The sequence below is a fragment of the Mastomys coucha genome, unplaced genomic scaffold, assembly GCF_008632895.1.
Source record: "Mastomys coucha isolate ucsf_1 unplaced genomic scaffold, UCSF_Mcou_1 pScaffold4, whole genome shotgun sequence".
NCBI lineage: Eukaryota > Metazoa > Chordata > Mammalia > Rodentia > Muridae > Mastomys > Mastomys coucha.
In genome coordinates this window covers 25,605,385-25,618,832 of record NW_022196910.1, presented here as the reverse complement: position 1 = coordinate 25,618,832, position 13,448 = coordinate 25,605,385, and positions in this window count along the sequence as shown.

Genomic DNA, 13,448 nt, shown 5'->3' with positions numbered 1-13,448 from the left:
TTTTGGAGGGGAAACTGGGAAAGGAGAAATTCGCATGTAAATAAAGAAAATATCTAAAATAAAAATGTTTCCTTCTCACCTTCCCCAACATTTTTATTTTCTCCCAACATATGTTTAGAAAAATCTATCTATGACATCAAGTGAGTAAGGGAAGACCCTAGGAATGATATGATAGTTTGCTTAATGGCTTCACTGCCCAGTATTTTGATGAAAGAAGATCTGTGGTTTGTGATTTTGAACTACAAACTTTGATTTGTTAGGTTGACATTTATAAATTAACTTTTCTCTTCATTTTCAATAACCTTGAGCAACCTCAATTATTTTCAAGAAATCCTTTTCTTGTGTTACATTAAAATACAGACAAGTAAATAAGTTACTTTCCTGTATTTCTAGAGAAATATGGCAATTCTTTTATGTGAAGGAAATGTCAAAAACCATACTAAGTACAACTGGAAAAAAGATCTATATAAAATAGGAGAGAGTGCACAGTCATTCATCTACAGTATCAGGAGAGCCCCACTTTAATTCAAACTAGAGTTTAAATAACATACGGTCTTGACATGCATTACAACCTCTCAGATATATAAAATGAAGATGTTGTGTTAGAACTGTCTAGCATCTCTTCCAAATGCAAACATACATGATCACTTATAGTTGGGAATAACCTAAAACTACAAGTAAAGCTTATAGCTGAAAGACTATCTTTTTGACTATTGTACTATTCCTCCTTCCATTTTGAAATCCTTGTTAAAAGCATTTCATTTGAAAATGATATACAAGCAAGTATAAATATGAAGTACTTTCAAGCTAAAAATGATACTTTAAATTCTTATCCTATATGGACAGGCACATTTACAAGTTATAATTAAGGGACCTGGTGACATGGATCAGTAGTTAAGGATAATGGCTAAGAAAATGTACAGATCTTAGTCTAAAACCTCAGCATTGACAAAACATGAGTAGTAGTATACATTCCTCCAACACCAGCAGTTTAGAAGGCAGAGACATGACAGAATGGGCTGGCTGGACCTCAGTATCACATTAGATTTAGCAGAAGGCCCTATATCAAAGAATTGAACCTGAGAGTGATAGAGTCACTCAGTAATTTCCTTTGCCTCTTCCTAAGTCTCCACATAGAACACATATGCATATAGTTCATATACACATTTACAAAGATAAAAGAACTAAGTTTACAAAAACAATAAATTAAAAATCTATGATGAAAAAATTTTTGAAAGCAAGGATTTTTATAATTTTCTTAGTATGCCATAGACAGTAATTGGTTTAGAGTTATACATTATAATTAAAGAGTTGTCAAATAACTACTGATTGAATAAATCAGTGCATATGATTCATGGTCGTGAAAAATATGTCTGTGAAAAAAAAGTACTAGCTCCATATTGACATATGTCATCCCATCTAGTTTAGTATAGACACAAGGTAGAACAAACCAATGCAGCCTCTACCTCGGATTGTAGACTTGGCACTGCACTTCGATATCTGAACCCCTCACACTTCAGCCATTATTGATACCAAAACGCAGTTACTTAATGTTCATGCTGGCCAGTAGCTGATACAGTTTCTTCACAATTACTCTCTCAGTGCCCATTTCAGAGCCTCATTATTCCTAGTGGAAATTTTGAACCTGGCAACTGCATGTAAATATCTTTTCTGTTCAGTTGGCCATTTTTACCTTGCTCCAGGTGGAGCATGAGTAGTGTTTAAGAAAGATATTTTAATGCAGCCTCAAAAGACAATGGTTAAGAGAATGTCAGACCCTTATATGGAAGGGCAAGGTACACCTGGGAATGTAGGTATAGGCCCCTCAGAGAGAGTTGCAGAAAGTGATATGTATCCAAGCATGAGTATGCACTCCATGAATGAGTCATGACTCATTGTTGGCAGTTGTGTTTCATTGTTGTGGTTTTACAATTGTCAAATATAGAATTTTGGTGGGGCGTTAGATTATTATCTTTGAAAGGTTGCTACGAAACCTAAATAAGATTACCAGATGTTCTGGACAGATACAGGATAGGGTTATAATTAATAACATAAAAGTCTAGTTCCAGGAATAAAAGAAGAGAGGATATCTTTACTGTAAAGAAAAAAAAGGAAAAAGAAAGAGGAGGAAGAGAAGGATAAAAGTTTTGTTAGAAATTCTCAGGCAATCTTTGGGGAATCCCAGCCTTAGGCCTAGTTTATTGTGACTTTAACAAAAACTGTCCACGTATGCAAAACTATGGAATGTATTCCAGCAACTTTTACAACAAAAGTCATTATTTACGCTGGAATTCTTTTATCACAAGAAACTTAGTCACACTCTAGGGTAAGTGACTCTTTTCCTCTTCCCATAATTCCTCTGTTGTACACACACTCATTTCACAGCCCATGCTTATATGTAAGGGGGCAAATACCAGAGTTTGCTCTCTCCATCATGTTGGTTTAGGCACTAAACAGGCCATTCATCTTAGTGCCAAGTGTTTTTGTGCATTTGCCATAGTAACAAGGAACTACCTTACAGGTCCTAACTGTGATATTAACTGTGTAAGTAGGCAATTGATTATAAATTTGGGATTAGCAGAAAGATATACAATAAAGATAGAAATCTGGGGCATCATCAGGATATTGTTCTTATTTTAAAATAGAGATGGTTGACTCACAATAGAATCGATTGTCAGCAAAAACAGATTCAGGTACAGAGCTATGGCTGTCTTTGAATTTTAAAGGTGTAATCAATAACAACAGATACAAAGTGAAAGAGGAAGAAAGTCCTGAGGTACAAGAGGGAACCTGAGGTACAAAAGGGAAGCTGCTGAACATCTAATTCTATGGGGTTTTTTTCAATTTCTTTCCCATAGTTTGTTCTTCTATCTGGCAAAATGAAGGAGACTAGTGGCAAAGAGAGGCATCTGGAGAGGGAGGTGGGGAGTGACTATATTCAAATAAACTATACTTGAACAAAAATGTCAGGATGAAATCTGACTTTATTATGAATATGAAGCAAAAAAACTAAAAGAAAGGACAAAAAGAATGTATCCCATATACAGAGATGTCACTCTATGTACACACATGTGTATATACATATATGTGTATAATGGATCAAAGTTCATTTTGTAAAATAGATTCATGTTACATCTTTAAATTCTAAGATGACTTTAAAAAATTTAATAACCTAAGAAACATGTAAGAAACTTCTCTAATATGTCTACTCAATATTAAAGTTTTAAAATAAGTCAGTAAGATTAAAAGACTAAAGAGGTTTTTATTTCAATATTTGGCATCCCATAATCACTGTTAAAATAAAATATTGGGACTAGAGATTCATCGTAGTGGTTAAGAGCACTTGTTGCTTTTACAGAGGACTTTGGTTCCTTTGCAGTACTTACATAGTGCCTCATGTCATCTGTCAATCCACTTCCAGGTGATTATATATCATCTTCTGATATTTGTGGTAGCCAATACACATGGTGCAGATACATGTGTGAAAGCAGAAATTCCTACATATAAAAATGGCCAAGTATAAAAAAAATAAAAGAATCATGGTACATTTTTAAAAAATAATCACAATGAAATCATTGGTTATAAATTCCTGTATAAATATGCATAAATATGTATGCACATATATGAATAGATGTTTTGATTTTGCTGTGCTGTATTAATTACTCTCATCCTGCTGTGATCAACTACTATAACTAATAGAAAGCCATGGAAGAAAGAGTTTATTTTGGATTATGACTCTGGAGGGTTGAGACCCCCAAGGCAGGGCAGCATACCAGCAGACAACAGGCGTGTTGATAAGAATCAGGATGCTGAGAGATCATGTCCTTAACCACAAGGAGAAAGTACACAAAATAAACTAGAGAGGCAAGGCTATGGACTCTCAAAGGCAACCCATATTAATGTATTTACTCCAATAAGGCAAGACCACCTCCAGAGACTGTCATCTACTGGGAACTAAATGTTCATCTATTTGAACCTTTAGAGGACATTTTTCATTACAACTAGAACTGGAGTTTAAGATAACTGAGTGTCTTGGAAATTTTGAGCAAATGATGTACTTTGAAACTCCATCCTCCATCTTGGCTGTATAATTTTTAGGTAATCTTTGATATCTTTAATTTTGTCAGCAAAATTCACATGAAGGAATAAAGAAATAGGTATCCAAGAGAAATATATAATAAATTGTTCTTCCTTCCTTCCATTATTCTCAATGAGTACCAGTGGATATTGAGTAGCTTTTATTATAATGAGCAAATAGCTTACAGTGGAGTGTACGTTTTCATGTGCAAACAGTAGACAGTTTCTGCTCAGTCTTTCAACATATACAAGGGCTTCATGTTTCTAGGTATAACATCTGTTTGTTTGACAAAGACAAATTCTGTGGTACTTTATTCAAATTACCTATGAAGTAGCTCAATGACTTTTATCAAATGGATGAGATGAAAAATAGATAATGTACTACTAGTTCCAATGTGTTACTATTAGCATATGAAAGACAGCAATAACTTGGTGCATTATTGCCTTGCATCTGGATATACAATGATTGGATTAATGGCAGTCTATCTGAGGTTAGATAGAGACTATCAGAGCCCCTCTCTCAGGTATTCTCCAGAGATCATGCATTCTTTTTATTATTCTTACTTATATATTTAGTCACTTTTCTATTCATTTATTTGTATGTTACTTGAGTTTGGGTGCATATGCTTGTGTACAGGGTGGTGGACATAAGAGAACTTTTGGGCATCCTTCTCTATCATGTTCCACCTAATCTTTCAAGAAAGGGGCTCTCCCAGAACCATCATTCCTATTTTCTTAGCTGGAAATTGGTAAGTCCAAAGGATCTCTTGACTTTCCCACAGAGCTAGGTTTAGAAGCATATGAAAGATATCCAGTTTACAGTAGTACATGGATATGAACTCCAGTCCTCACAGATGTACAGCAAGTGCTATTTTCTTTGAGCAATCTGTCCAGTACTGGCATATTACAATGATTAAATTAGCTACAATTCATGACATTGTATATATCAAAACATGTGAACATAGTGTTCTCATTTCTTCAAACTTGCCTATGTATCATACACAATAATGAGTTGTTATTACTTATATATAATTATATATGAGAATATTTACTACTTGTTTTGCTGTTTACTTTTTATTGTTTTAGATATTTTTCCTAAGTTTCATTAGCACTTAATGGTAAGTAGCGAGAAGATATCAGATACTACAAATGACCTAATGTAAACTAAAAAGCTTTGGAAGATCATCTGACATTCAAGCCACTATTTCAGATTTGTTGGGTTATTATTTATGCATGCATAATAGCCCACTCTCAGTTCTTTAATAACAAAAATACACTGTTTTTGCCCAATAAAATTTAAAGTTTAATTGAATCATAAAATTTTTATTTAAACTTTTAAAGTGTGATTTCAAGATTTTGATATATCCATATTACTTTCTAAACCCTATTAGACTAAATTGGTTAATAATGAGCAGAGACTAGAAGTTTGAGCTTCAAGTAAAACATCCCACTACACTAGTAGCTGCATAGTTATTTTTATCATTAATCAAAACATGATTTTTAAAGCATCTTAAATATCAGTTAAAACAAGAGTTTAACCTGTATGTTATTCCGATACATGTGGTGTCCCCAACACCCTTAAACATAAAGAAAATGTGATAGCACTTATATGAATACTTATTGCCCCTAATCACTGGAATAATTTTTCTTCTTCATTCTGGCATAAAAGCAATCAAATTTTGACATTTACAATTTAAGTTTGAACTATGAAGCTGTAAAAATTTATATGTCATATAAGATGAGCATTGAGACAATTTGAACTTCTGTCTTTTAAATTAAATGTGAAATAATTTTTAAGACATGACCCAGAGCTATGGAGTAGTTCTCAGTCTTATCAAGTGTTTACTCCCTATAAATGAAAACCCAGGGTTCTGACTCAATCCATTTACAGACTATCTAGTCTTTCATGATAAAAATCATTGGTCTTGCTTCCTAAGTTGAGGTCATCTGATCAGAATTTATTTTCTGGCTCTCTTCTAAGTAAAGTTGACCATTGAACTGGGATGGTACCATGCTTCATGCTTAGACTAATGGAAAAAATTAGAGGTCAGTCCTACATCAAACTACAGATGGTTAAGTCTAACATATATTCAAGAATGTTGCCTCAGAATAATTAAACTGTTTCAAGTCAAATTATTAAAAAGACAAGAATGGGGTCTTCAACCAACATGAGGAGCCTTTATCTAATTTGTTCTTTGCGGTGTGCTTCATCTCTTTTAAGGAATATAACTTATGCATCTTATATTTTCAAGAGAAAATCTACTTTAATAAAGTTTCCTCAAAAAAGGTTAATTTCACATCTATAGTATCATGGAATAGCATATTCATCATCAAAAATAATTATTACTTATTTGTGGGAAATGATTTTTTAAATCCCCTCCTTTAATCAATTTTATATGTTCTCTGCATTATCTTCAGTCTTTGTGACCATGGACAATTGGGTGTTACATGAAATAGATAGAAGAAATAATATCAGTATGCCTCAGATGCATAATCTAAAATGTAAAAACAAGGGCTGTGGGAGTAAAGACTAATATGATGATAGCCAGAGCCTGTGATGGAAGAGGCAAGAGAAAAAGAACTGGTCAAAGATTTTAAAAGTTTGAATTGCACGCATTCAGATGATACCTATTTAAGTATTCTCCTTACTTCTAAATCATATTACTTGTGGAGTATTCCCAGTTTTTTCTACTACATCCAGTTATTCATTAACTCACTTTTGTTTCCAATAAGATGGGATCATCATATGAAAGAAACAGATGAATTTACACACCCAGGTTGGTTTTTTTTGTTTGTTTGTTTGTTTTGCCAATTTGTTTCTGTTGCTTTTACATATGTGAATGGACTTATGGAAAGTTTTCCTAGGGTATGCTTAGCAACTATGCCAGTAAGTTTCTAGAGAGAAAAACTGTCTGTCTTAACACACTGAAGATTATATATAAGTATGTTGTAGATGACAGGTAATGGTTTTAATATTTAAAATTATCTTATATAAAAGATGCATCAATGAAGTTAAAGCTTAACTTCATGATTGTAAAATGTAATTAATAATTTGTCGTATAGACAAACCACAGTATCCTTCTAGGACACAAGCACATTAAGCAATAAGAAAAAGGAAAATGTAGTGATTTTTTTATCAGCATTAATAGATAACTTGTAGTTCTATGGGATCTGACAACTAGGTCTGGCCTGTGGATGAACCAGATATACATGTGGTGTGCATACATACAAGCAGGCAAACACTTACACATAAAATAAATAAATAAACAGCAAATAAACATTTGTTTTAAAAAAATCACCTCTTTCACATGCTTTGAAATCCTTAGAGAAAACATATTTTTATGTACTGCGTTTACACAACTTAAGAAAAGAGAACAATTTAGTCACTGGTATATTTAATCATTAGGTTTTTTTTTTTGCTGTATGTGGTAACAAAATAATTAAATAACACAATTGAACAAGGGTTTAACACAATGTAATTTTCATTACATCATTGATATTATTTTTCATGCCTTCACTCAACTACTAAAACTTTGATTTCATTGCTATGACAAAATATTGATATCATATATTAAATGAAGTTCAGCATGTATTTAGGAAGAATAGTTATATTCTCTGGTGATTCTTAATAATATTCTATAAAAAACAATATTTTTCTGGATGTGATAATGATTTTGGGAAGACTAATGAGTGGGTAGCTGATGGAAAGATACTTAAAATGTTCCTCAAAACTGATCAAAATTACTTTAGCAAACTACTTTTTATGAGTAAATATTGAGAATATAAGAGAAAAAGGAAATTTTACTCTACGATCGGTAGTAGGAAAGTTAATGAACCACTCTTCCTTTTTAAACCATACTGACTATATAAATTAAAGAGAGTTTCCCTCCCTCCCAGAAACACCCTATCACATCTTTTCTCTCCCTACTTATTTGAGGGTATTATTCCTCAACCCACCCAACCACCCATTCCCACCTTCCTGCCATCTATTCCCCTCCACTGGGGCATCTATTGAGCCTTCATAGGACCAAGGACCTCTCTTTCCATTGGTGCATGACAAGGCCATCCTCTGCTACATATGCAGCTGGAGCCATGTGTACTCCTTTTTTGATGGCATTGTCCCTGGGAGATCTGGGGGGTCTGTTTGTTAAAATTATCATTATGATTCTAAAACACTAAAGTAGGTTCAGAGCTCTTGACCCAATTAGGCCATCCAACTTCAAGTCTTGTGTTAATACATACAAAAATTTACCAGATACCATTAAGATAATTGTCATAACTTTAATACTTTTAGGTGTAAATATTACATAATTTTTAGGTATGAAAAATAGCATATGCAATAAAATTGAAGCTATTGAGTTCAATGAAAATATTATTTTCAAAAGTACCAGAAGCATAAGCCTGTTTATGTGCTAATTCAATTTCTTCTCAAATATTTATTGTCAGTGGCATAAAATATTAAAATTAATAATGAAAAATAGGATCTTGAAATGAATTATTCAGTTTTCAAATAATTATTCTGTTTAGATGATTTAGTGCTGGAAAAGAAAATGGAAAATTCACAGTGAAAAGTCAGTAGGAAAAGGTACCTCAGTAGATTACTACATATTGGAGGTGGAGAAAGTTATATTTGCAAAACTGTTAATGTAAAATATAACCCAGCTCCATCAGACTTCAGAGTTTAGACCTAGAGTTAACATTAATCATGTTTAAATGTTATAGTGTACAATCTAGTGGTTTAGCATAAAAAGATAGTCTAAAGGAAAATACATGAATACAAAAACACCATTCTAAAATATCAATTTTATTTTACCTGATGTAGAATCAATATGCCACTAAAAACAAACCATGAGATATATGTAATCATCAGGTTAATTTCATTTTCCATTTGAAAAAAATAGCTCTTGATTCTGAAAGTTTTAAGGACAAAGTAAATGTAAAACATAAGTGAGCATAGTTGCAAAGCTTATCCACAGATCCCCATATAGAATCCCCATAGAGTAACCAGGTCCCAAATGGAAATAAAATCACTATTAAGATCTTTATTAAACCAGTATGCCATTCTGTTATACTGAAAAATAAAATACCACTGAAGTTCAGTCCTATCTGCTATCCTAAACAGATAAACCACTTACAAGACATAATGAAACCAGAATCTCTTTAAAAATACATGAAGAGAAACTTTGTTTTCCTTATGAGCTTTACCCATTTGATACATATTCTAATTTCTTTCTGTAGTAGATTCTAGGGTTCCATTGATCTTGTGGCATGGGAGGCTGTTACAGTGTGAGGTTGCTACTTGGAGCTACATGACAGTAATTTGAGTTTTGAGAAAAATGAATGCGACTGTGGTAAAATTTTGCCTCCTTGCTAACAAATACGTGTGTAAAACAATTTCAAGAATTACTGATACAATTTGACGTTAGCTTGTCTTTCTTTCTTCTTTCCTTCTTTCTTTCCTTCCTTCCTTCCTTCCTTCCTTCCTTCCTTCCTTTGTTCCTTATTTCCTTCCTTTTCTACTTTTTTCTAATTTATTTTGATTTTGATGTAGTTTCCAATATAATATCACAAAGGTCAGTAAGAAGGAATATTTTATACTACAGTCACTCATTTTCAGAGAAAGGGAAGAAAAACACACATTGATATGTGTCTATGATCAGTTTCCTAAACTGCCATATGTGTATAATGCTTTCTTTATATGTTTTTGGAAGAAGGGAAACATTGCTCTTTATAATAGTGTCACTTTATGAATTAAGGCTGAGAAACATGGTTTTGAGGAAGGTGATCTCTCCATCTCTTTTAAGATTCCTTAACAAAGGGAAAGGTCTGGGGAATTCCCTGTGGTTGCTATCTCCTCTTCTTCTCCTTGGAATCTTATATTCAATCTGTTAGAGAAAGATCAAGTTGATCTGTTTTTTGAGATGACAATATTGGCTATGAGTGTTAGGCATCAGTAAAGCCATAATGCAGATAGTTGTTTTCATTACACTTGGGCCTGTTCCATAGCTTATTGATTGTCTTAATCATTTGAGGCTTTACTTAAAAATACTTACAATAACACTTTTTGGGGCAAAATATTTTATCTGAATTTTTAAAAGGGAACTTGACTCATATCTATTTGATAGGTTAGTTGAGGATGAAACTACTTTCAAATCAATATTCAAGCATGTACCAAAGTATTTCTACATTTCTGTGATTATATTACATTTATATTTGTTTTCTGGGATATTTTTGTTTGGCTTAGGTTTTGTAGTTTGTATTAATAATATTGTTCTTTGAGAATTTCAAGCATGTATATGAAGCATTTTGGTTACACTGACCCACCAATCTCTCTTATGTCCCTTCTAGCCCTATCAACACTGAGGAGTCTATGACCTCCTCAGCCATGGGGTTTTTAACTGATTTATAGCACAAGCATGGAATCCCTTTAAATTCCACCACAAACAACTTGGTTGCCTTTATTTCAGATATGATGATATTGCAACAGTGATTTATCTTGCCTGGTAGCTTAGTATTGTAGGCAGACACCTAGGTAAGCCTGCTGATGCTCTTTTCTTCTGCAGCATCCTTCATAACACCTTCAAAACATTATAAAATGAGCCATTACAAAGAAGCATCCAGCTCAGGTCTAACTTGAGTGTTCCATGCTTTATAAGCATTCCTGTTTCCAGTAATGAAGTTTTATATAGTTATGGTAGCAAAGTAAGAAGAGTGGCAAAGGCATACATTGTTTGGGAAACCTCTGGAGATCTCCTCAAGTAACAATTCACACAATAAGGTATCCCACTCCTGGCTTCTATATTTTTGTTTGAAAACCACATGGCTTCTAGTATTAGCACCATATATTCTATCAGGTTATCGCCCTCCTAATTCTAATTTATTTCTGTGTAAACATGCACAATTTTCTTTTTTTCCCCTCCTGGCATAGCTAACTTTAATTTATTTCTCAAAATACAAACATAAATCTAATATCAGAACCAAGAAAACAAAATTAAACTCCATCCAAAAAGAAAAAAGGATAAACCAAAATATAACCAAATTAAATCATTCGAACACACACACACACACACACACACACACACACACACACACACCAATAACAACAAAACTATAGAATCCATTATTCCCATCAGATAATCCTGAACATGAGGCCTGCCATGAGGTGGTTGATATGCCCAGCATCACTCTATTTGAGAAAAATTATTTTTCCTCTTCCAGTAGGTATAAGTGATAGTTCAGTTTTTTAACATTTACCATAGTGGTTAGGTTTATATTCCTTCATTTTTTTTAAAAAAAATATAATGAAGTAAAGTATAGTAAGATAAAGTATCATATCAAAGTTGGACGAGACAAAGGAATGGAAAAGCACCCAAGAGAAGGTATATGACTTACTTGTTCACTCACTAAGGAATTCCCACCAAACACTCACTAAACTGGCAGCCAGAATATAAGCACAGACCCAGGCAGGCACAACACATGGTACATCAGACTCTGTGAGTTCATATGAGCTTTGCTTATGTTGATTTAGAGAGCTCTGTTTTCTTTGTGTCCTCCACCCCCTCTTCCCTTACACTATTTCCATCTCCTATTTATGGGGTTCCCTGAGTTCTGAGTGGAGGGATTTGATGGAGACATTCCATTGAAGGCTGAGAGTTCAAGGTCTTTCAGCTCTTACTCTCTGTATAATGTCTGTCTGTAGGTCTTTCTATATTTGTTTCAATTTGCTGCAGAGGGGAGCTTCTCTGATGATGGCTGAATAAGGGAATAATCTTTGAGTATAGCAGAATATCATTAGGAATCATTCTTTTTAGACCAGTATTATTTAGTTTTACCAAAGACACCTGGACTATCTCTTCTCAGGTTCTCAGTGATCCAAGCAATGTCATGCATTGGTTCAATCTCATGGCATGAACATTAAGTTAAATCAGTTATTGGTTGGTTATTTCCACAAACTTAATGCCACTATTGCCCTAGCAAATCTTGCAGATACTACACTATTTTCAATAAAGGGTTATGGCTAGTTTGGCATTTATATTTCTCTTTTTGTACTAAAGACACTACAACATAGGAATGAAGCTTCTATGTAGGCGCCAGTTCAGCATCACCATGTTCAATGAATTGTGTGGGTATTGCCTTCACCAGTGGAGTCTTGCTGGCAGTTTGTGGACATAAATATATTGTCTCTGCAAAATGCTGCATTGTTTGGGAATTCCCATGGAGGCCCATTACTCAATTAACCAATAACTCAATTAGATGTAACCCAATATTGATACTCTAATTTTCATTTGGTTACAGGTGATGGCTAGTTAGTTGATTATTATTTAGTGCCTTCATTTAGATTGATTTCATATATATAAATGCTTGTAATGTGTTAGTTTTCCATACTACACTTCAATTGCCCCTTAATTTTAGCTGTGTGTCCCCTTTCATTCCCTTTTACATATCCCTCTCCCTTTACCCTCCCATATTTATTCTCCATTTCAGCACCATTCATTCATTCAGCACTATTTCCCTTTACTAACAAGAACAATTGTTTCTCTCTTGTCTAATGGTTCTCAAGATTTGGGTTATGACCCCTTTTGGGACCCAAATGACCCTTCCACATGGGTTGGATATCAGATATCCTGCATATCAGATATTCACATTATGATTTGTAACAACAGCAAAATCACAGTTATAAGGTAGCAATAAAAATAATTTTATGATTGGGGTTGTGTGTGTCACCACAACCCAAGGAAGTGTATCAAAGGGTCACAGCTTAAGGAAGGTTGATAATAGTGTTCTAATCTCTCTCTCTGTATCTACTCTCTGTGGTTCTATGAGTTTAAGTTTGGTTATTGATTTAAAAGCTAATATTCACATATAAGTAAATAGATGTCACATTTGTCCTACTGGGTCTGGGTTACCTCACTCAGGATGATATTTTTCTTGTTCCATTCATTTGCCTGAACATTTCATGATGTCATGTTTTAACAGCTAAGTAAGTCTTGATTGGGTAAATGTACCACATTTTCCTTATCCATTCTTCTGTTAATAAACATCAAAGTTGTTTATAACTTCTGGTTATTATGAATATTGTACATATTTAAAATATTATGCATATAACAGCAATGATGGTTAAGTAAGTGTTTCTGTGGTAGGACGAAGCATCCTTTGGGCATACGCTCAAGAATAGTATAGCCGGATATTGAGGCTGTTTGAGTCCTATCTTCCAGAAGAACTTCCACCATTATTCCCATGTTTTTTTTCTTTATTATTAGATATTTTCTTTATTTACACGTAAATTTCTCCATTCCAGTTTCTCCTCCAAAAAACAAAGAAACAAACAAAAACAACAAAAACAAACCCCTGTTGTCTCCCCTCTCCCCATG